The sequence below is a fragment of the Pan troglodytes genome, chromosome 9 (genome assembly GCF_028858775.2).
Source record: "Pan troglodytes isolate AG18354 chromosome 9, NHGRI_mPanTro3-v2.0_pri, whole genome shotgun sequence".
Lineage (NCBI taxonomy): Eukaryota > Metazoa > Chordata > Mammalia > Primates > Hominidae > Pan > Pan troglodytes.
In genome coordinates this window covers 21057685-21078369 of record NC_072407.2, presented here as the reverse complement: position 1 = coordinate 21078369, position 20685 = coordinate 21057685, and the positions used below count along the sequence as shown (strand labels likewise).

General features: G+C 47.0%; 1 protein-coding gene and 1 pseudogene across 22 annotated transcripts in view; both read left to right on the top strand.

The window, feature by feature from the left end:
* PLEKHA7 (pleckstrin homology domain containing A7) overlaps positions 1-20685 on the top strand; it is a 245255-nt gene that overhangs the window by 34857 nt on the left and 189713 nt on the right. The window lies entirely within an intron of this gene.
* Positions 17179-17245, top strand: LOC112204855 (U6 spliceosomal RNA; annotated as a pseudogene).

The following is a 20685-nucleotide window of genomic DNA, read 5'->3' as shown; positions in this document are numbered from 1 at the left end:
CTGGTAAGGCCCAGGACTACCTGGCATCAGGCACATTCCCGGGGAGCTTTTAAAATCCTGTCAGCCCTGCTTTGAAATTTATCCAGAATCAGACCATTCTCATGCCCTCCACTGCTACCACCCTAGTCCACGCCACTGTCATCTGCCGCCTGGACAACTGCAGTTCCCTCCTAATTGGTCTTTGTGCTTATCTCCCCGTCTGCTAGTATAGCAGCTGGAGGGACTGTTTAATGGTGGAAGTTGGGTCATGGCACCCCTCAGCTCGAACCATCTGTGGGCTCCTATCTCACATACAAAGTGGACTCCAGAATCCTTCGTGGCCCATGAGGCCCACGTCATCTTGTCTCCTCTCCAACCCCATTACCTCTCTGGCCTCATTTCCTCCCATCCCTGCTGCTGTTTTTCAAACACGTGAAGCGCAGCCAGCCTAGGGCCTTTGCACTGCTGTCCCCTCTGTCTGGACTGTTTTCCTCCAGATCTTCCCTCACTTTCTCCAGGTCTCTGCTGAGATGTCATCTTCTCAGGGTGACCTTTCTTGACTCTTCTTCTCCAGCACACTCTATTATCTCGGTGCTGCTTTCTTTTTCTTTAGAGTTCTCAGCCTGACTCAGACATGTTATATTTCAATTTGTTTTCATCTCCCTGCTAGAATGCATCTCCATGAAGACAAGGAACCGAGCCTATCTTGTTCAAGGCTGTACTTCTAGTGCCTAGAATAGTGGTTGGAATAAGTAGGTCCTAAAAAATAATTATTGAATTAATTTATTAAATGGTTAGTTGAGCTCTATGATTTTCCCTCTTTGGGACTCTGCCTGAGAAGCCAATCAGCTGCTGAGAGGTCCCTCCCTGCATCTGAGGGAGCCTGGGAGTCTCGGGGGCAGAGGGCTGGGCCTTGGGTACTCCGGCTGAGGGCTCCCCAAAGATTCCTCTCCAGTTTGGGAACCACCGGCATCCTTGTTTGTCTCTGCGCTAGCTTCCAGTCACCCCTTCTGGGGAATTATCTGAAAACAGACATTTTCTGTCTCATCTGCCCACAATGACAACAGTGAATTAAAATGGGTTGGCTTACCAGCTAAACACTGGGGATATTCAAATGCCCATTGAGTTCTCAGAGCCATACAGATACTGGCAGTGGCCAGAGGAGATGTCATCCATGCCCTTGAGGGTCTCCCTATAGAGTTGCAGCTAAGCTGTGCCCAGAACAATAGGATTCACTCAATGCTCTGGGATGTGATAGACCAGAAGGAGAGAAACTGATGTTGAGTGAATCCTTCCTGTGTGTAGTACACAGCCACAGTGCTTAGGTAGTACGAGTATTTGGTAATGCCCAGGACTACCTGTCATCAGGCACATTTCCAGGGAACTTTTAAAATCCCCTCAGCTCTGCTTTGAAATTTAAAGTGTTACAACCTTGAGGTTGATAATGGTGTGCCCATTTCATGGGATGGGGAAATTAAGGCTCTGAATTGATGGGAACAAGGCTTTTATGGACCCCACAGCCTTAGGAGTAACTGAGAAAGGCTCTAAGGAAGGACTGATAAGCAGGCCATGAAGGACTGGTGGGATTCCTGTCACTGAAACAGTGCAGCCTCAAGTGTAGCACAGATGGTGAGGTACGAGTGCTGTATAAGGTGGAGCCCGGATGGTTTTGAGATGGCCCATTGAGTATGAACAGGTGTGTCTTCCTTTTTCCTGTTACTGATTACCTGGGAACAGGGAGAAGTTTTTTTTTTTTTTTTTTTTTTTTGAGACGGGGTCTTGCTCTGTTTCCCAGGCTGGAATGCAGTGGCGTGATCTCAGCTCACTGCAAGAGAGGATGTTTTATTTATTTATTTATTTTTATTTTTATTTTTTTGAGAGAATGTTTTAAATGAAGCCCCAGAGAGCTGAGGAACTCTGGAGAAACCCTGGCATCAACTCTCCTCCACACAGGACCTGTGCCTTCTTGGTGTCACCAGGGACCAACCCAGCCAATGCTTATCTGAGTACATACAGCTCACTCTAGTCTCTAGGAGCAGTGGAGAGTAAACCTCTCTAGTGTTGGAGGTTTTGTGGATGGGGAAGACAGAACATTGCTATGTCCAGGTTTGGGGGATGGTGCTGGCATGCTTCGGCCCTTCAAGCCCTTATGAAATAAATGCTTCTTGCTACTCAGCCCATGTAGTGGGATTAGAGCTGTGTGTAGTACACAGCCACAAAGCTTATGTGGGCACTGGGGGGGCAAAAGAGGCACCTGTCTTCTTGTAGCCAGTGTAATTGACTTGTTCATATAATCACTTGTTCATCAGCCTTTATTAGCTCCTACTCTGTGCCAGGTGGCACCATGCCAGATTCTGGGGCCACAAAAACAAGGACATCTTCAGGGAATTCACAGTCCAGTGTGGGGAGATGGATAAACCAAAGATGACATGCAGCGTAGTGGGGACTGTGTGACATGAAAGCAGTAGAGCTGTGGTGTGGAACTTACGGTCACAAAGCTTTAGGGTGGCAGGCTTGAGTTTGAATGTCATCCTAACCCAGCCACTTACCAGCTTTGACTTTGGGGAAGTTCTTGGTCTGTGTTAAGTAGTTATATACCTTAGCTCATTTATTCCTCAAATCTATCTAGTGAGGTAAAAATTTTCTCCGTTTTGTAGCTCATTTCGTAGCTGAGGAAATTGAAACTTGGAAAGAGTGAGTAATTTGTCTATGGTCTCTCAGTAAATAAGTGACAGGACCAGGATTCTAGTCCAGGTCTGATTCCAGAGTTCCTGCTCTTCCCACTCTAACAAGGTAAAGAGAATGAGTTTTGTCCTTGCTCCCACATGGCCAGGGCCCTCTGAGAAATTAGCTCTGGGACAAAGGGGTTTTGGTTTTGGTTTTAAGCTGCATTAATGGAAGTTTCATCCCCAGAACACAGGAGGTGATGGTGCTGCTCTGCTCTGGGGAGATCACAGATGGAGCACTGGGGCGCATTCATGGGTCACCCCTTTGAGGAAGATGTGGCTATTTGGGGTCCTTCTGAAGGGTTGACTGTGATGGGCACTGGAAACCTTGTCTCCCAAGCAACAGCTGAATGAACTGGGGGTATTTTACATGGAAAAGAGGAGACCCACAGGGACATGAGGGCTGGCTGCAGATATCTGAAGGGCTGCCACATAGAAGAGTCTCATCCTCTGTGAAAGCTGCAGGGAGAAAGGTTTTGGCCCCCGGTTTACAACGATACCTTCTGAAATATTTGGGATGTACTGAGTTCACTATCATCAGAGGTAATCAAGCATGGGATGGGCTGGGTGCGGTGGCTCATGCCCATAATCCCAGCACCTTGGGAGGCTGAGGTGGGTGGATGACCTGAGGTCAGGAGTTCGAGACCAGCCTGGCCAACATGGTGAAACCTTGTCTCTACTAAAAATACAAAAAATTAGCTGGGCATGGTGGTGGGCGCCTGTAATTCCAGCTACTTGAGAGGCTGAGGCAGGAGAATCGCTTGAACCCGGGAGGCAGAGGTTGGAGTGAGCTGAGATCACACCATTGCACTCCAGCCTGGGCAACAAGAGTGAAACTCTGTCTCAAAGAAAGGAAGAAAGGAAGAAAGAAGGAAGGAAAGAAGGAAAGAAGGCAGGAAGGCAGTGGAGAGTATGGAGTAAATGCCTTCTGCCATTCCTCTGCCCAGAGTTCCTGACTGTCCCTTGGCTGCTCTGGATGTGGCTCCCAGGGCAGCCCTAAGGAGAGGTTTAGATTGCATCTCTCTCCAAGCCCAGATCTTCTCAACAGGCTCAGCTTTGCATGTTCCCTCAGGTACGGTGGGAGGAACACAAAGTTAGAACCAGAATTAGGAGACCTGGGTTTGGATCCTGGCTTAGCCCCTTACAGCTGCCTGACCTGGGGCAAGACATTTGCCTTCTCTATGAAAGGGGATCACATCAGTCCTTCCCCTGCAGGTGAGGTAGTGAGTAGGAAAGCACTTTGTTAAGGAGAGAGGGTACAGACACTGGTTATTAACAGGCGCAGTCAACTTCAGGGAGCCTGGCCTTCCACACACTGTCTGAGAAAACTTCACCCAGTGGTGACCCAGGATCTGTTCCATGCCAGGTATTTTAGAGAATGAAATAGGTTTTGGCCCTAGGTTTGTCCAGAGCTCTCTGAAATATGTTATCAAATGAGTTTCCTGACACTAGCAATGAGTAAAAGAATCCTCTGCCCTCAAGGCTAGTTGAGTGTAGGAGGCAGAAAGAGTTTGGGACAGGTGTTGAGAAGGGAGGGATCCAGGAAGCCTTCGTGGGGAAAGTGACATTTGAGTTGGGCCTAGACAGAGGCTTCATTATGCAGGAAAAGGAGCAGGCAAAGGTTACAGCAGAAGCAAAGAAGCAACTTGTTTAAAGGGGTGGGGTAAGGAGTTCCTGGGAGGCTGTTTTACATTCCCTTCATTTCTCAAATGAAGATGAGGTCCAGAGATGGGAAGCGGGTTTCCTAGCAGGGATAGGGTAAGCAAAGGTTAGAACCAATGCCCAGCACCTCACCTGGGGCTGTTTTCACCACGCCTCAGGGGTGCGTCTCTACTCGGAAGCCATTTCTCCTGGTTCTGCTGCCTGCCGGGCTGTTCTATCTTAAGGAGGCAAAGGAGGGAGCAAAAGTTGTATTTACCAAAGGAGCTGGTTGGGCAGGTCTCCTTTCCGAGGTCAAAGTCAAGGCCAAGGTTGGCCTAGCTGGCTTCTGGGGGGCGGAGCCAGGCCTTGGCTGGCCACCAGGTCAGTGGGGGGTGGGGGGGATGGGAGGTTGGGGAGCCTTTTGGTTGGGAGTGATCACTGGTGGGGACTGAGGTTTTTCCAAGGCATTGCCCCTGTGAACAGTGGGCTGAAAAGATTACAGCCCACACATTCTTTCTCAGGAGATTAGGGCCAAGGGAGATTATGGAATACACATGAGGCTGTAGGAGGCCTGCAAATTTCCCATTTGGGGCAATTAATTTGATGGATTGTAAAACAGCTCACTGCTTCCTCTCCGCCTTCCCTGGGCTGGGTTGGGCTGGGCAGTAAGACTGGCTGGAGAATGTGCCCGGAAATGCCCTTGCCGGTGTTCTGCAGTACCTGCTTGGACCACCTTGTTAAAACCTTCTCTGGGCAGGGGCTCGGCCTGCCCCCTTCCTGCCTCCCTTCCTGGTACAAGGAAGATCATATAGTAGGTGCCACATAAAGCTATGCAGAGCTGATACTTATCTGATTGGGGCCTTTCCAGGATGTTGGTAGAGGTGGGGCTCATGGTGGAAGCTCTGGTTTATAGATGGGGAAGCTGAGCCCCAGCAGTGAAGTCACCTGCCCAAGGTTACTCAGGTTGTTGGTGACAGCTGGGACTCCAGCCAGGTTTCTCTACTCCTGGGCCAGGGCGTCTTCTCCCCACATGTGTGCTCAAAGTGAAAGTGAAATAAATAGTGAGCAATTTTTATGGTTTCTCTCCCCTGACTTCCTCCTTGCCTCCAGCCAGTCAGTAGGGTCCCCACTTTGGTGACTGTGCGCAAGGTGTGACATGGTTCTGCTGGCATCTCCCCAGCAGCTTTGCAGCATTCCCAGGAGGGCTCTGGTGGGGCTGCACTTTTCTTATGTACTCAAAATGTGTTTGGGCTCATTTGATGCCTCCCGTCTCCATGGGGTCTTGCACCTGTGATTTGTAACAGATTCTTGTGATTAGTCCTTTCTCTGGTGCCTCCTAAAGACCCCACTGTCACCAACTCATATCTGCAGTGGTGCAGATGGTTCTGACTGGTTTTCCTGCCTCCATCCTGTTCTCCCTACAGGGGCCCAAATACCTCATCCTGATATGCTTCCTGATGAGGGCCTTCAGAGGTGTCCTGACTTGGGCTTCTCTTCCTGTGTCTGTGTCCTGTTAAAGCACACGATTCCCCTCTGGCCTGAACACACTCCACAACATCATAAGCTGTAGCACTCTCTTGCTTCTTTGTCTTTGCTTTTGCAGGAATGCCCCCTTCCATCCAGGTAATTCCTATGCATCCTTTAAGACTCAGGCATTACCTGGGGAGCCATCTGTGGCCACCCGCCATCAAGGGTTTGTGATATCCCTCCATTTGTGCTTTCATTCATTTAGTTAGCAGTGCTTTCATTCATTTGTTATGTACTGAGAAGCTTTTCTGAGCCTGACAGTGTTGTACTGAGGAGTACAGTAGTGAACAAAAGGAGGGTGCCTGTGGGCATGGAGCTTGCATGCTAGCATCCTCTCTTGCCACATATCACCTTAGTCTGTGTAATGTCTCTCTGTCTCTCCCTCATTAGCCTGTGAATTATCTTTATGTTTGATTGATTCACATATCTGTCCCCAGCACTCAGCACAGTATCAAGTAACAAGCACAGTGTTTCTTCAAGCAAGAAAACTTAAAATGTTAATGCGGAATGAATGGATGGATAAGCGGTTCCGCCTTCCCTGCCCCTCTTTAGCTGTCTAGCTGTTGTGTGTGGCTGTCCCCACCCCCACCCCAAGAGCTCTCTTGCCCCTTGCACTCTTGGCACTGCATTAGCTGCTCACGTGACTGTCCTGCTTCATGTTACACCTTTTTGTGTCTACATCTCTCTCACATTGTTGTAAATTTCTTCAAGGCAGGGTCCATTCTAGTTCAGTTTTGTGTATCTGGAATTTCTATACTTGACATTAGCCAAAAGGTTGAGAAGCAAGTGTACTTGGAATTTCTGCCTGTCCTCACATTCAGTTAAATGAACAGCAATTCACAAAGCAATGTGTAAAGAAATCAAAATGTAAGGACACAACTAGGTGCCTAGGAGTGGGTTGGTTTATTCATAAACGTGTAGTGGGCACCTGCATGCCAACCCTGGGCCAGGTGCTGGGCATTCTTAGATGAATGAGGCAGAGGCATCTGCCTCAAGGGCTTCTGAAGGCTTCCTTCCTTGAGGAAGAAGAACATGCAGACAGGGTGAGGAGGTGCCCAGCCCGCTGGCACCCAAGACACTTATGGTATAGGATATCCGGATCCTCCCTTTTGACGAAAGAAGATGCCATCACAGAGTTAAGGGGGCTGTCAGGCCTCAATTTTAATCCCACTTCTGTTGCTTGCCAGCTGTGTGACCTTGGACAAGTGAGTCAACTTTTCTGAGCTTCAGTTTCCACATCTATAGTCAGTAGCTAGTAAGAACACCTACCTGGTAGGGTCATTCATTCCTTTATTAAATGAATATTTATTGAGTGCCTACTTGGAGCCAGGCATTGTTCTAAATGCTGGGATGGGATAGTGAACAAAATCAATAAAGGTCTCTGCCCTCATGGAGCTTACATATTAGCAGGAGAGAAAGAGAGCAAACGAAATGGTTAAAATATATAGTATCAGAGGATGGTAAGTGCTATGGAGAAAAATGAGCAGGAAAAGGGGACAGGAGGCCTGGGTGTGAGAGTGGAATGGTCAGAAGAGGCCTGTTTGTGGAGATGACATTTGGGTAGAGATCTGATCAAGCCATGTAGGGGCAGGACATGCCATGACGAGGAAACAGCAAGGAGGCCAGAGTGGATGGAGCTCAGGGAGTAGGAGTTGAGACTGGAGAAGTGCAGGCCCTTGACTTGAGCTTTCACCCTGAGTCAGCAGAGAATTCACTGGACGGCTTTGAACAATGGAAGGCTTTGAACAGAGGAGTGGCATGATCTGACTTTTGCTTTAGAATAAGGATAATTATTCTAAATATTTATTCTAAATATTCTAATTATTCTAAATATCTATTCTAAATATTCTAATTATTCTAAGTACTTATTCTAAATATTTTAATTATTTAGGATAATATTCTAAAATATCCTTATTCTAAAGAAAAGTCAGATCATGCCATTCCTCTGTTAAATTATGGTTGTTGTACATAGAATAGACTGATTAAAGATAATGTAGGTAGCATGTTTAACACAGTACCTGGTATGAAATAAGCCCTCATTAAATGGTAGTTTTGTTCTTCATGATAATATTATTATTTTAAAATTCTTTTTATTTTTTATTATTTTTTGAGATAGGGTCTCACTCTGTTGCCCAGGCTGGAGTACAGTGGTGTGATCATGGCTCACTGCAGCCTCGACCTCCTGGGCTCAAGTGACCCTCTCACCTAAGCCTCCTGAGTAGCTGGGGCCACAGGTGTATGCCACCATGCCTGGCTAATTGTTAATTTTTTTTTGTAGAGACCGGGTCTTGCCATGTTGCCCAAGCTGGGGTAATATTATTAAAGATGGACCTGGGTGCCTGCTAGTCTTGGCCTGGGCCCTCATTCCACCTATCTTCTGCCCTTTTGGGAGCTACGGCATCCAGGGCGCCTTCTCCCTGAGGAGGACAGTGATGAGTATTGGACTTGGGAATGAGCAGGGAGAAGGTGACTGATTCTTTGGCTGTTCCTGCCTGGATCTTCTGTTCAGTAGTCATGGTGAGGCATGGTGGTGGTGCGGCAGTGGAGACAGAAGAATCTTGGCCTCCACAAATCTAGACTGGGGAGCTCAACCTGCAGGCCAGAAGCTGCCAGTAAACGAGAAATGCCACATCAGCAGCCCCATGAATTCTGCTTTTCCTATCTGGTTGTTAGGGTTCCCAGAAGGGGCTACAGCTGTACCCCAGAGCTGCCCTCCTCCTCCCAGACTTCACGATGGGCATCCCTCCTCACTACCTCCATCCCTGGAATCTCAGGCCTTTATGGAAAGGTTTCAAGCCTCTCACGTGGTCTGATGTGGTTTGCCTATTCACCTGATAGAGAGACTCCTTCGGCAGCAGTGCTGACCAAACTGCTTCTGCTCAATGACTTTGTATAACAGGGAGAGTTCACTACCTCACAAGGAAGCCCCTCCTGTAATTGTCACATTCTCATTGATAGGAAGTTCCATTTCAGGTTGAGCTGAAATCTTCTCTGCTCTGACTTCCCCCATTGCTTTTGGTTCTGAAATAAGAGTGAGTCAGTTATAGTCCTCTCCAACCTTCCCATCCCCTATGCTACCTCCATGAAGGAAAGGCTTACTGGTGTCCCAAGAGGCTCTGTTCAGTTCTTGCTCTGTTACTCAGCCTGATCATCCGGTAGGAGGCCCAGGAAAGCTTAATAGAGCACATGATGCTTGAGTGGGCTCCTGAAGGGTGAGGGGTGAGCCAGGTCAGGAAGGGAAGAAAGGCCTTTGAGTCAGAAGGTAAGGCAGTGTCTCGAAATAGTGTGTGGAGTCCAGGAATCCTAGATAGTTCGGTATCTCTGGAGTAGTTGGGAGTTTCTCTCTCTCTCTCTCTCCCTCTCTCTCTCTGTCTCTCTTTCTCCGTGTGTGTGTATGTGTGTGTGTGTGTGTGTGTGTAGGGGATAGTGAGGGAGGTGAAGTCTGAGAGGTAAGAGAGGTAGACCCAAGCTAAAGCATGGAGGGCCACCTGTGCCTGGGTCAGGTCGTGGACACAGGTGGCAGAGGTCAGAGAGCTGCACAGGAGGATGGGTTTTAGAACTGGTTTGTTTGGGGCTCCGGTACCACGGGTTTCACGTTGGCCTAGAGCTGATGAATGGCTTTCTGAGCACCACTGACTCTGCTTCCTGCTTTCGTCTAGGGTTCCTGATTAAACCTGTCCTTGAGATCTCTGTAGAGCCGGACAGGGACAGTAAGCACTTTGAATGTGCTAGTCACCCTGGACATTCTGTTTCTGGGCTCAGCACTGGATAAGCCAGGCTTTCAGCCCCTGTACCCCTTTCCTGGGTTGGGGTGGGGGCCAGGTACTGTAGCCAGGGGCAACTGGCTGGCCTCAAGCTTGCCTGTGTCCCAGAGGTGGCTGGACACACAGGCCTGTCTCTGCCCTGCAAGGTTTCTGATTTATGCAGGGAGTCTGCATTTGCCCTTGGCCAAATTCTTTGGGCATAAAGCTTTTGTAAAGGGGCTTGGGGCCCTTTCAGGGCATTAACAGTTTGTTTATGCCCCATTCAGATATCTATTTGTATCTGATTTTTATATATTTCCAAAGTACTTTCCCAGCTTCCTGGGGGAGACTTGTTCCCCCCAGCCTGGCCAGATCACTGGGAACCTTCTGGCAGACCTGCCTCACGCTGCTGGCATATGGAGTGTCCTCTCACCACCGTCTGTCCTTCCTGGTGTCTTGCATGCCGAAGGGCCGAGGGTGGAGTGGGGTTTTTTGTTTTGTTTTTAAATAAGGGCAACGTGGGTAAACAGAGCAGTGTTTCTGGTGCCTTCGGGGAGGGCCAGGACCCTGCATTCCGGCTCCATGACGACAGCCTGTTTGGTTGCCACTTGCTGGGCTGTGGGCAGCAGCAGTTCAGACGGAGACAATGGTGGCTCTGTTGAAATGCTGCTGCTGGGCTCTGGCAGAATGCATTTTAATTGGACATTCTCCACCCTGGAATCTGTGGGGATCTGGTGGCCCACTCCTCCTCATTCCTTAATTTTTCTCTTTGCAACTCAAGAGCCAAGTTATTGCAGCTCCTTCCCCGCCCCGCCCCCCAACCCCGTCTACTATTAGCAGCCTCTTGGGGGAAAATGGTGTTTCTAGCCAGGGCATGGTTTGCATTGGGCTGACTGGCAATAGTGAGAGAAAGGGAGAGGGTAGGGGGCTGGAGGGGCTGGGAGATATCCTGTAGCCTGTTCTGGAGCATCACTGAGGGGTGAAGAGCAGCAGGTGTTCCAGGAAGCTCTTCTCTTCCGTGGACCAGGGTGGTCAGGAACACTGGCTCTGAAGTCAGGCCAACTGGGTTGGAATCCTGGTGGTAGCACTGCCAGCTGAACCTCTCTGTGCCTCAGTTTTCTTATCTATAAATTGGGGATAATACTAGTGTCTACTCATAGAATCATTGTGAGAATTAAATTAAGTTAACATATATGAAGTACTCAGGATAATCATACCTGCATATAGTAAACACCTGATAAGAGCCTCCATCACTATATTTTGTCATTTTAATCTTATGTCCTGGTCATTGATATTCCATTCCTTGTAAGGACCTCATCTGAGACTGCAGGAGGAACAGAGCAACACTCTTTCTAAAATGCACATTTGCTTTTGTCACTCCCTGTCCTAGACAGCCTCAGTGAGTCCCCATTGACCTCTCTGCATAAAGAGGAGGGACTTGTGTTTATTGAAGGTATCAAAGGCCTACTATGTGCCGAGTACTTGGTGTTCTTTTAGATTAGCTCCAAAGTAGACACTGATATGTGAGACCCTTTATCATTGGGCCATATCTTGCTGGTTTGTTGTTGTTGTTGTTGTTGTTTTTGAGATGGAATTTTGCTCTTGTTGCCCAGGCTGGAGTGCAGTGGTGCCATCTTGGCTCACTGCAACCTCCGCCTCCTGGGTTCAAGCGATTCTCCTGCCTCAGCCTCCTGCTAATTTTTTTGTATTTTTAGTAGAGACAGGGTTTCTTCATGTTGGCCAGGCTGGTCTCAACTCTTGACCTCAGGTGATCCATCCACTTTGGCCTCCCAAAGTGCAGGGATTACAGGTGTGAGCCACTGTACCTGGCCATCTTGCTGGTTTTTTATTCCCCTATCCCCCCCAAACCAAACCAAACAAAAACATAACTACCTCTAAGAACAGCATGTTCTTCTCTGATGTCTCATCTGCTTTCATCCGCCATGCCTTACTGAGCATTCTGCCTTCTGCCAGGATTGCCCTGTGGGAGGCGGCTGTGGATCCAGGAAAACAGACTGGATTGGGGAGTGTCTGGGGATTTCCTTACCATTCTCCCCCATGGGGCAGCCTGTGGAGAGCCCACTTGCCAGACTCTCTCTGTGGGACCAGCTCTGGTTTGAATCCTGGCTCCACCACTAACTGTGTGGCCCTAGACATGACCTCAGACTAGTGCCCGTCTCATAGGCTTGTTGATGAGATAATCCACACAAAGCCTTGAGTACAGTGTCTGACATGCTGCGAGGGCTCAACAGATGCTAGCTGTTCTTGCTATTGTGATTCTTCCCGTTTTCTGTTTGGAATGTCTGTCTTTATAGGCTCAATGCTGGACTGAGTTTCTTTGAAGGAAACAAGCATTGAAGAGGTTCCATGGATCAGGGAGGTCTAAGTAGGGGTTCCTTTGTTCTGCCTTGCACTTCCTGTGGCTGTTGGTCATTGCTGTGGGTCGTACCCATTTTTGCCTCCCTCTAGTCTGCCTGTGGCAGGACCCCTTGCTTCTCAGCCACTGAGTGTACCTGCCAGTGTGGCCACTCCTTGTGGGATAGCTGGGGGTAGACACAGGTTAGCCTTACAAGATGTGGAGACCCTGCCTGTGTACACAGACCTGCTTGCTTATGATGGACTTGCCTGTGAGTTAAACAGTCACTAGATAGCCAAATGAGGAGAAATATTGGTAGACCAAAGAGAATTGCTGCGGCTCAAGATTAGCCAGAGAAACCAATCTCTGTGAAAGAAGGAGGAAATATGTCTTTTTTTTTTTAATCTTGCTGACTTTGTAGGTCCAGGTTCTCAAAGTTTGAGTATTTTGCAAGTATATCTCCATTGAAAACAACGAAAATGGTAAAAGGCTTTAGAAAGAGTTGGAGGAAAAAAGAATGGAAAATTTTAGTTTCCGGGAGCTATGGTGATGTATGGTTTATGCCACCTCAGTTCCCCTATTATTGGGTTTAATATTCAGGAGAGCTAGGGCATCATCCTGGTTCTGTCACTAACTGACTGTGTGACCTTGAGCAAGGTGGGCCTCAGATCCCATGTCTGTAAAACGGGAATAACTGTCTTACCCTGAAGGTGGGGCTGGAGCTTTGCTCTGAAGGTGGTGGGGGTGGAGGTGGAATGACTTGAGGCACTCGAGTAAAGAATCAGGTTGGGAGGCTGGATGCGGTGGCTCATGCCTGTAATCCCAGCACTCTGGGAGGCCGAGGCAGGTGGGTCGTGAGGTTAGGAGTTCGAGACCAGCCTGGCCAACATGGTGAAATCCCGTCTCTACTAAAAATACAAAAATTAGCCAGGCGTGGTAGCGCGCCTGTAATCCCAGCTACTCGTGAGGCAGGAGAATTGCTTGAACCCGGGAGGCGGAGGTTGCAATGAGCCAAGATCGTGCCACTGCACTCCAGCCTGGGCAGCACAACAAGACTCCGTCTCAAAAACAAAACAACAACAACAACAACAAAAGAATCAGGTTGGAACTTTACAAATCTTGTTCTGGTGGCTGGGAAGGGAGGCCTGTGTTAGAGGACCCCTGTGACCATAAAGTGAGAGATGATACAGGCCTGAACTGCAGCAGGGTGTGGGTGTGGGAGACAAGGGGAGGCATATTTGTATGAGTACTTGTGTGTGTTTATATGTATATGCTTTGGGAAAGGGTAAACTCTGTATATGCACATTGGATAATTTCATTGCTTATTGAGGTAGTCAAAAGTACAGACACCCAGCAGTTCCATCGCTATGGTGACTCCGTCCTTCCAGGGTAGTAAGTAGACAAGTTGCAAAGGTATACATACAGGGATGTTCACTGCAACTTGCTTATAATGCTAAGAAATTGCAAACAACTTAACTGGCCATCCATTAGGAACTGGTTAATGAAATTTCGGTACCATCCAACTATTAAATGATGCTGCAGATCTGTTTTTCTAAATACAGCAAGATACACATGTACATCAAATGAAAGAATGGAAAACCACACGTGCAGCATCTAGCCTGCTACCACTTTGCCATTATTCTCTGTGATTCTAAAGCCCATCATGGTTGGGTTTGCTCAGGCCTGCTACACCTCTTTCCCTGTGATTGACTTTCTCTCTCTTGTTACTCATGTAACTCTTTGCATCAGGTCTCTGTGAACAAGGACCATGCCTTGCTTTTGTTTCCCGTGTTTCCTTCAAGCAATAGGAGTAGGTGGCCACTAATTACTGCAGAATTTAATTGAGGGACGTGAACAAAAGGCCTTGTTATCAGCATTAAGTGATATTAAGCTGTAGGCTGATTCTCCCTCTCTTACAAAATAGAAACTGTGTCTGGCCCATAAAGAGGCTTTTAAACTAAAGTTGTGTTAACAAAGACCTCTTCCAGAGACCTCCCTGCTTGAGGGGAGCTGGAGTAAATTCAGGCTTTGTTTCCTCTATCTTAGGGAGCCAGCTGGAGGTGAGGGGAGAGGAGGTGTGCCTGCTGTCCAACCGGTTTTAATGCACAAGATCTCAGTCAATGGGTTTTTGTTGGAGTGGCAAAGAGGGAGGGAAAGCCTTGCCTCAAGTCTGCTGGGTGCTGGGCCCCTGATGTTGTCTTGTTTCATCCTCACGGCAGACCAAAGATGAGGGAAATACTCTACCTCATCTTACAGACAAGGATACCAAGGCTCAGAGAGGTTGAATAACTTACTTAAGTTGCCCAGCTAGGAATTGACAAAGCGAGGATTTGACCATACTGTGTGCCTTGATCTAGTTACGAAAGATCCTAGAGCAGCTACTGGGCCACAGTCGGGGGAGTTAGGCATAGTTGCTGAACAGGTTTGGCACTGGGGTGATGGGAGAGGGGTGAGAGGCTCTGAGTTGGGGCAGGATGGGCGTTAACCAGCTAGATATTTATTTCATATCTGCTGTGTAAACAGCATGGTGCTGGGCACTGAGGGGATATGGAGAAGAGGGTGACACCGTCCTTGTCTATTTAATCATTTGGTTGAAGTCATTCATTCTTACCTAAAGAAATACAGCAGGGGATCGGGAGGGATAAATAGGGGCATAGAAAACAAGAGATAGAGGAAGTCTGAAAAGGCACAGTTAGCAGGACTGACATGGGTGGGAAGGTTTCATTGAGGAGGGAGAGGTGTGAGCAATGTGTAACAGTGGAAGGTCTGGACTGAAGTGGGGGCTCTTGAAGTTGAGAAGTGGGAGCCTGTTTGGAAGGGGAAGGAGGGAGGTGGTCAGGAGGCCTTGGGCACTGGATCCAGGAGTTCTCTCTGATTCTCTGAGTAATTAGGAGCTGTCGTAAGCTTTTGAACAAGGAGTTGACATGGTGGGAAACAGTTTGAGGGTGATTCTTCTGGCCATGGTTTGTTTAAAGTGCAGAGTGGTGGAGGGAGAGAGGAGGAGGTTACCTCATTTTTCTAGAAAGTTTACCCATCTGCAAGATTAGTAGTGAGAGGGATGGGGATGCTCTGGCTGAGGTGCACTGGGGGATCTCAGGTCTTGACTTGGACAGTGTGGTGGTAGGAAGAAACAGATAGCTGTGTGTTCTGTGTCCTGGAGTGTAACTGCACACTGCCAGGTGCTCAGCTTGAATGACTGGCATGCAAGCATACGTGTATGCATCCATTCAGCAATTATTTATTGAGTGCCTAGCATGGCACATGAGCTAGGCTTATGGTAGTGAGCTAAGCAGGCATGATCCCCCACCTTGGGTCTGGCTTTGAAAGTAAATGTCATATGAGACCAAAAAAATGACAGGAAGACATCCGAACCGCTCTAAGAAAACAGTTTGTTCCATAGCTTGGTTGTGCCAATAGAGGGAAAGCATTACTTCTCTTTGCAGAAGTGTGGTCTTACAGAGGAAGGTCTGGGACAGATCTTGCCTAGAGGGCTGGGGATTTTAGATAGCAGCTAGTCCAACCACCTTCATAAGAGGGAAGTTAAATAGGGCCTCACAGAAGTTGGGGAAATTCCTTCAAGTTGTACAGCACATTGCTATGTCTCTGTGCTTGTCAGCATTCTGGCCCCGTACCACACTCTCTCTGCTCTATAGCTGAGCCAGCCTTTCTAGCCTGTTTTCTCCCCTTGAGTGAGGGAAGAGGGGTGCTGGAGGAAACGAGGGGAATAGGGTAGACTATTAGAAATTGAATAAGAAAACCATTTTAAATAGGGCAAACCACAGAGGAGCACTCTCCCTTCTTCTGTGGGCTAGCGAGCCCCCATCAGAATTTCAAAGAGACGTTGCATGGCCTCTGATCTTTGCCAAGTTCCCAAAGTTCATAGCTTACTCCCAGGCCTTATTTCTTAAGGCCTAGGTGGTGGGGACCAAGATGTCACTCACTCTAGAATGCCAAATACCCTGAGAAATTCCAGGGGCTTTCTTTTTGAGCCTTGGGGCTCTGGCCAAATAGCTCCTGGTATGGTTGCAGCCTCAGATCCATTGATGAGTACCTATGCCTGGCAAGGGCTGAGCCAAAAGGGGCCAGAGGGATGCAGACCATTCATGAGTACAGCCCCTTCCTGAGGTGGGGGCCAGCTAGCCCACAAGCAGCTATGCTGAGCCTCTGAATGATGTGAGTCCTAGAATGGAGACCCACACACAATACTTTGCTAGCTGAGAGAATAACATGATTGTGGCTGGAAGTGTTAAAGATGGCAAAATTGGAGCTTTACTTCAAGCATTTAAAAAAGTTATAAAGTTATTTATATTCACTGTTGTAAATTTAGACAATGCAGACAAGCAACAAGAAAATAAAAATCCCTTGTAATCCTATCACCCAGAGATAATCCCTGTTAACATCTTGTTGTCTATCTCTGTGTATCTATGTATTCATATGTGTGTTTTAACAAAAATGGGATAATATATAGTTTTGTATTTTCTCACTTAACTATATAGTTTTCTCTCTCGGCATCCATTGGGGATTGGTTCCAGGAGCCCCCACAGATAGCAAAATCAGTGGATGCTCAAGTTTCTTACAGTTGGCCTCCATATCCATGGGTTCTCTGACGTGGAACCCATGGATTTGGAGAGCTGACTGTGTATTTGAAAAAATATACATGTCCTTAATTTATGTTTATCTCATCAGTTTTAATGGCTGCATACGATTTCATTATACAGTTGAATTACGATTTACTTAGCCAGTAATCGATAAGATTTTTTGGAGTTGTCTTCCAAAAGGGAGTATCTTTATTATGGTAGCTGATCACAAAATAAATACATGCTTATGTTGAATTTTAAAAAAAGCTAGTCTCGAAAGGTTGTATAGTATATTATTTCATTTATAAAAAATTCTTGAAATGACAAAATTATAGTAATGGAGAACAGATCAGCGGAAGACTTAGAAGAGGGTACATTTCTTTGAAGTGGTGGAACTGTCCTGTGTCCTGATTGTGGTGGGGCACACATGAATGTATGCATGTGATGAAATCTCATAGAACTGTACATATATACATAGTATATATAAAAACCTGTGAAATCTCTGTGAGGTCTGTAGTTTAGTTAATAGTATTACCATGTCAGTTTTTCTGTTTTTGACAATTGCACTATTGTGATATAACATGTTATCACTGAGGGAAGCTGGCTGATGGGTACACAAGAATTCTCTGAACAAGAAGATTAGCATGGCCTCTGCGCAAGGATGACACGCAAATTTGTGAAGCGTTCCATATTTTGCGCAGTCTGTCAAGATCATTTCAGTATCTGCTAATTAGCACTAAGGAACTAGTGTGAGTCTAAGCAAAAACGGGTGGCACCCAATGACGAAATAGTGATTTTCGTTACCAAAAAAAAAAAAAAAAAAAGAATTCTCTGAACAATTTTTTTTTTTTTTTTTGGAGACAGGGTCTCCCTTTGTCACCCAGGCTGGAGTGTGGTGGCACAATCCTGGCTCGCTGCAGCCTCGACCTCCCTGGGCTCAGGTAATCCTCCCACCTGAGAATCTTACCCACGTAGCTGGGATGATAGGCGTGCACCACCACATCTGGTTTGAACTATTTTAAAATTTTTAAGTGAGTCTTAAATTTTCTTTCAGAATAAAAAGTTTAAAACAAATAAAAATGAAAAATGTGCTTGTTGAATAACATTGACACTGCAAAAAGTATGTGATGATAAAGAAGAACCCTTTGGTGGAAGGTGGGAGAGGGGTCATGCAGGCTCAAGACAATGGCAGGAATGTCCTGGGGGTGTCCAAGACTGTCCAGGACTGGGCTGGTCCACAGGGAGGAAGTGGGTGATGTGGCAGGAGTGGATAGTCACCCGACTGAGCAGGGCCTTTCATGTTTGATAACTCACAGTGGATGGGGAGGAACACTCCAGAGGGAGACTCAGGTTGGAGGGCAGAGTGGTGACAGGGGAGGGCATGGACTTTGGAGGCAGACAGGGTGGGCTCAAGGCACAGGGCCCATCATAGGAAGCAGCTGCTCAGTCTAAGTTCCTGTCCGTCACTGATCCCCAGGCCTCACCTGCAATTGAATGAGAATCTCTGAGGTTGGGTCCCTGGCAGTATTTTCCTTTAAGCCCCCAAGTGATTTTAATGTGCAGCGAGGGTTGAGAACCATGTGGTTAGACTCTTTCACATCATGATTCAGCACAGTGCATGGCTTTTAAAAGGGGCACCAAGAGAAACTTCTCTTTTCACCTCTGCTGCCATCAGGGGAGAGTTTGAGGCAGTTGCATGGTGGTGTGAAAGGGGTCGATCTGGGAGCCCTGTGTGGTGGTCCCTGCCAAGTCTGATGTCTTTGTGTTGGTGGCCCTTTACTTGGGATTCTGGCCCCCACATCACCTCTTTACCTTGTGGGGGCATGATTTGAACACTGCAGGTGATGGCTTTCTAGTGGCCTGTGTTCTTGCCCATCTGGAGGGAAGAAGGGGCTGGAAGCGCCTGTGAGAGAGCTGATCTGGGGCTTGGCAAGTGCCTGGTGGGATCAGAGGGAGACCATAAAGTACATAAAAGTACACATCCAGGCACTTTTTGGGTCATATGGTGCTTTCCAACGTGGGCCCACCCAGTCTTCACAATAAGCCTGTAAGGCAGATGGGCCAGAAATGGAGAAAAAGGGAAACAGAGGGTCTTTGATTCAAGGAAGGAGCAAGCAAGAGTCAAGCCTCTCTCTTTTGGCTATTAATCCACTTTCTTTCTATAAAACCATCTAGGCCCATGGATTTTCTGGAGGCCTTGGGGCTTATGCCTCTTTAGGAAACACTTTGTTTTATTATGGCAAGGTGTATGGTTACTGGCCAAGGTTTCTAGTTTTTAGGCATTTATGAAAATCCAACTGCTGAGTCACAGCACATGTATAATTGTATTGGTAAGTTAATGGCTATTTATGTTTGGAGGTGTTTGGAAAACAAGAAGGAGGCAAGATTTTAAAATATGTTTTGACCAGGTGTAGTGGCTCACACCTGTAATCTCAGCACTTTGGGAGGCCAAGGCAGGAGGATTGTTTGAGCTCAGGAGTTTGAGACCAACCTAGGTGACATAGGAAGACCTTATCTCTACTAAAAACTGAAAAAAAAGAAAAAAATAGCCAGGCATGGTGGTGCGCACCAGCAGTCCCAGCTACTTGAGAAGCCGAGGCAGGAAGATCACTTGAGCCTGGAGATGGAGGCTGCAGTGAGCTATGATTACACCACTGCACTCCAGCCTGGGCAACAGAGAGACTGGTTCAAAAACAAAAATAGCTGGGCGGAGTGACTCACGCCTGTAATCCCAGCACTTTGGGAGGCTGAGGCAGGAGAATTGCTTCAGCCCAGGAGTTTAAGACCAGCCTGGGCAACATGACAAAACCCTGTCTGTACAAAAAATACAAAAATTAGGTGAGTGTGGTGGTGTGCGCTTGTAGTCCCAGCTACTCAGGAGGCTGAGGTGGAGGATCAGTTGAGCCTGGGAGGTTGAAGCTGCAGTGAGTTAGGATCATGCCACTGCACTCCAGCCAGGGAGACAGAGTGAGACCCTGTCTCAAAAACTTAAAATAAATTTGCTGGGCATGGTGGCTCATGCCTATAATCCTGGCACTTTGGGAGGCCGAAGTGGGTGGATCACTTGAGGCCAGGAGTTCAAGACCAGCCTGCCAACATGACAAAACCCCATCTCTACTAAAAATACAAAAATTAGCCAGATGTGGTGGCACATGCCTGTAATCATAGCTACTTGGGAGGCTGAGGCATGAGAATCGCCTGAACCCAGGAGGCAGAGGTTGCAGGAAGCTGAGATGGTGCCACTGCACTCCAGCCTAGAGGACAGAGCGAGGCCCTGTCTCAATAAAAAAGAAAAAAAAAACCAGGAAAATGATAAGAGTCCTTAATGACATCTGCGAAAATATCCCTTCACTTAAAAATAAAAAAAGATATTTAAAAAAACTATAAAAAAAAGAATAAAAATGTTTTTCTCTGTATTTGTATCCAGATAATAATTCAAATATGTATCTCCTGCCCTGACCTTTCTTGGGTTCCAGAGAAACATTTAACAAAGCCCCAAATACTCAACTGAACTTGGATATGTCCCTGGCACCTGTGTGGTAATAGTAATAGTGGTTATGGTAGTAATAACAGCTTACATTATTCAGCGTATCCTATACAGTTCAGCACTTGGAACTCACCTAACCTGGAAAGGTTGCTGAAGAGATTAAATATTTGTATTTCAGAAATCAAACCAAACAAAAACCTTTTGCCACTTGTTGGCTAAATTAGTCATGACACCTCTGTACAGTGGATTATTATGCATCTATTAAAAATGGTGCTGTGAAATATTAACTAAGGAAATGGAAACTGTTCCCTGTACATTAGTAGATAAAAGAAAATTACAAAACAGGCTGGCATTTGGAGGTTCTCAGTGAATGTTTAAATCCACTTACATACAAAGCTATATTGTCACTCTCCTCCTTTTATTGGTGAAGAAATTGACTTGTGTAAAGGTCATGCAGAATTTTAGATCTGGGTCTTTTGAATTAAGACTGAAGTGCTTTCTTTGTGATACTCGTCTGTTTCTGTCTGTTAAAAACACAGTAAGATATTCTGTAATCAAGGACTCATTGCTATGCTCAGATCAGAAAAGTCCGGGAGACCTGTTTGACACCCACATTACTTTGTTTGCATAGCTCTTTACAGTTGATAAA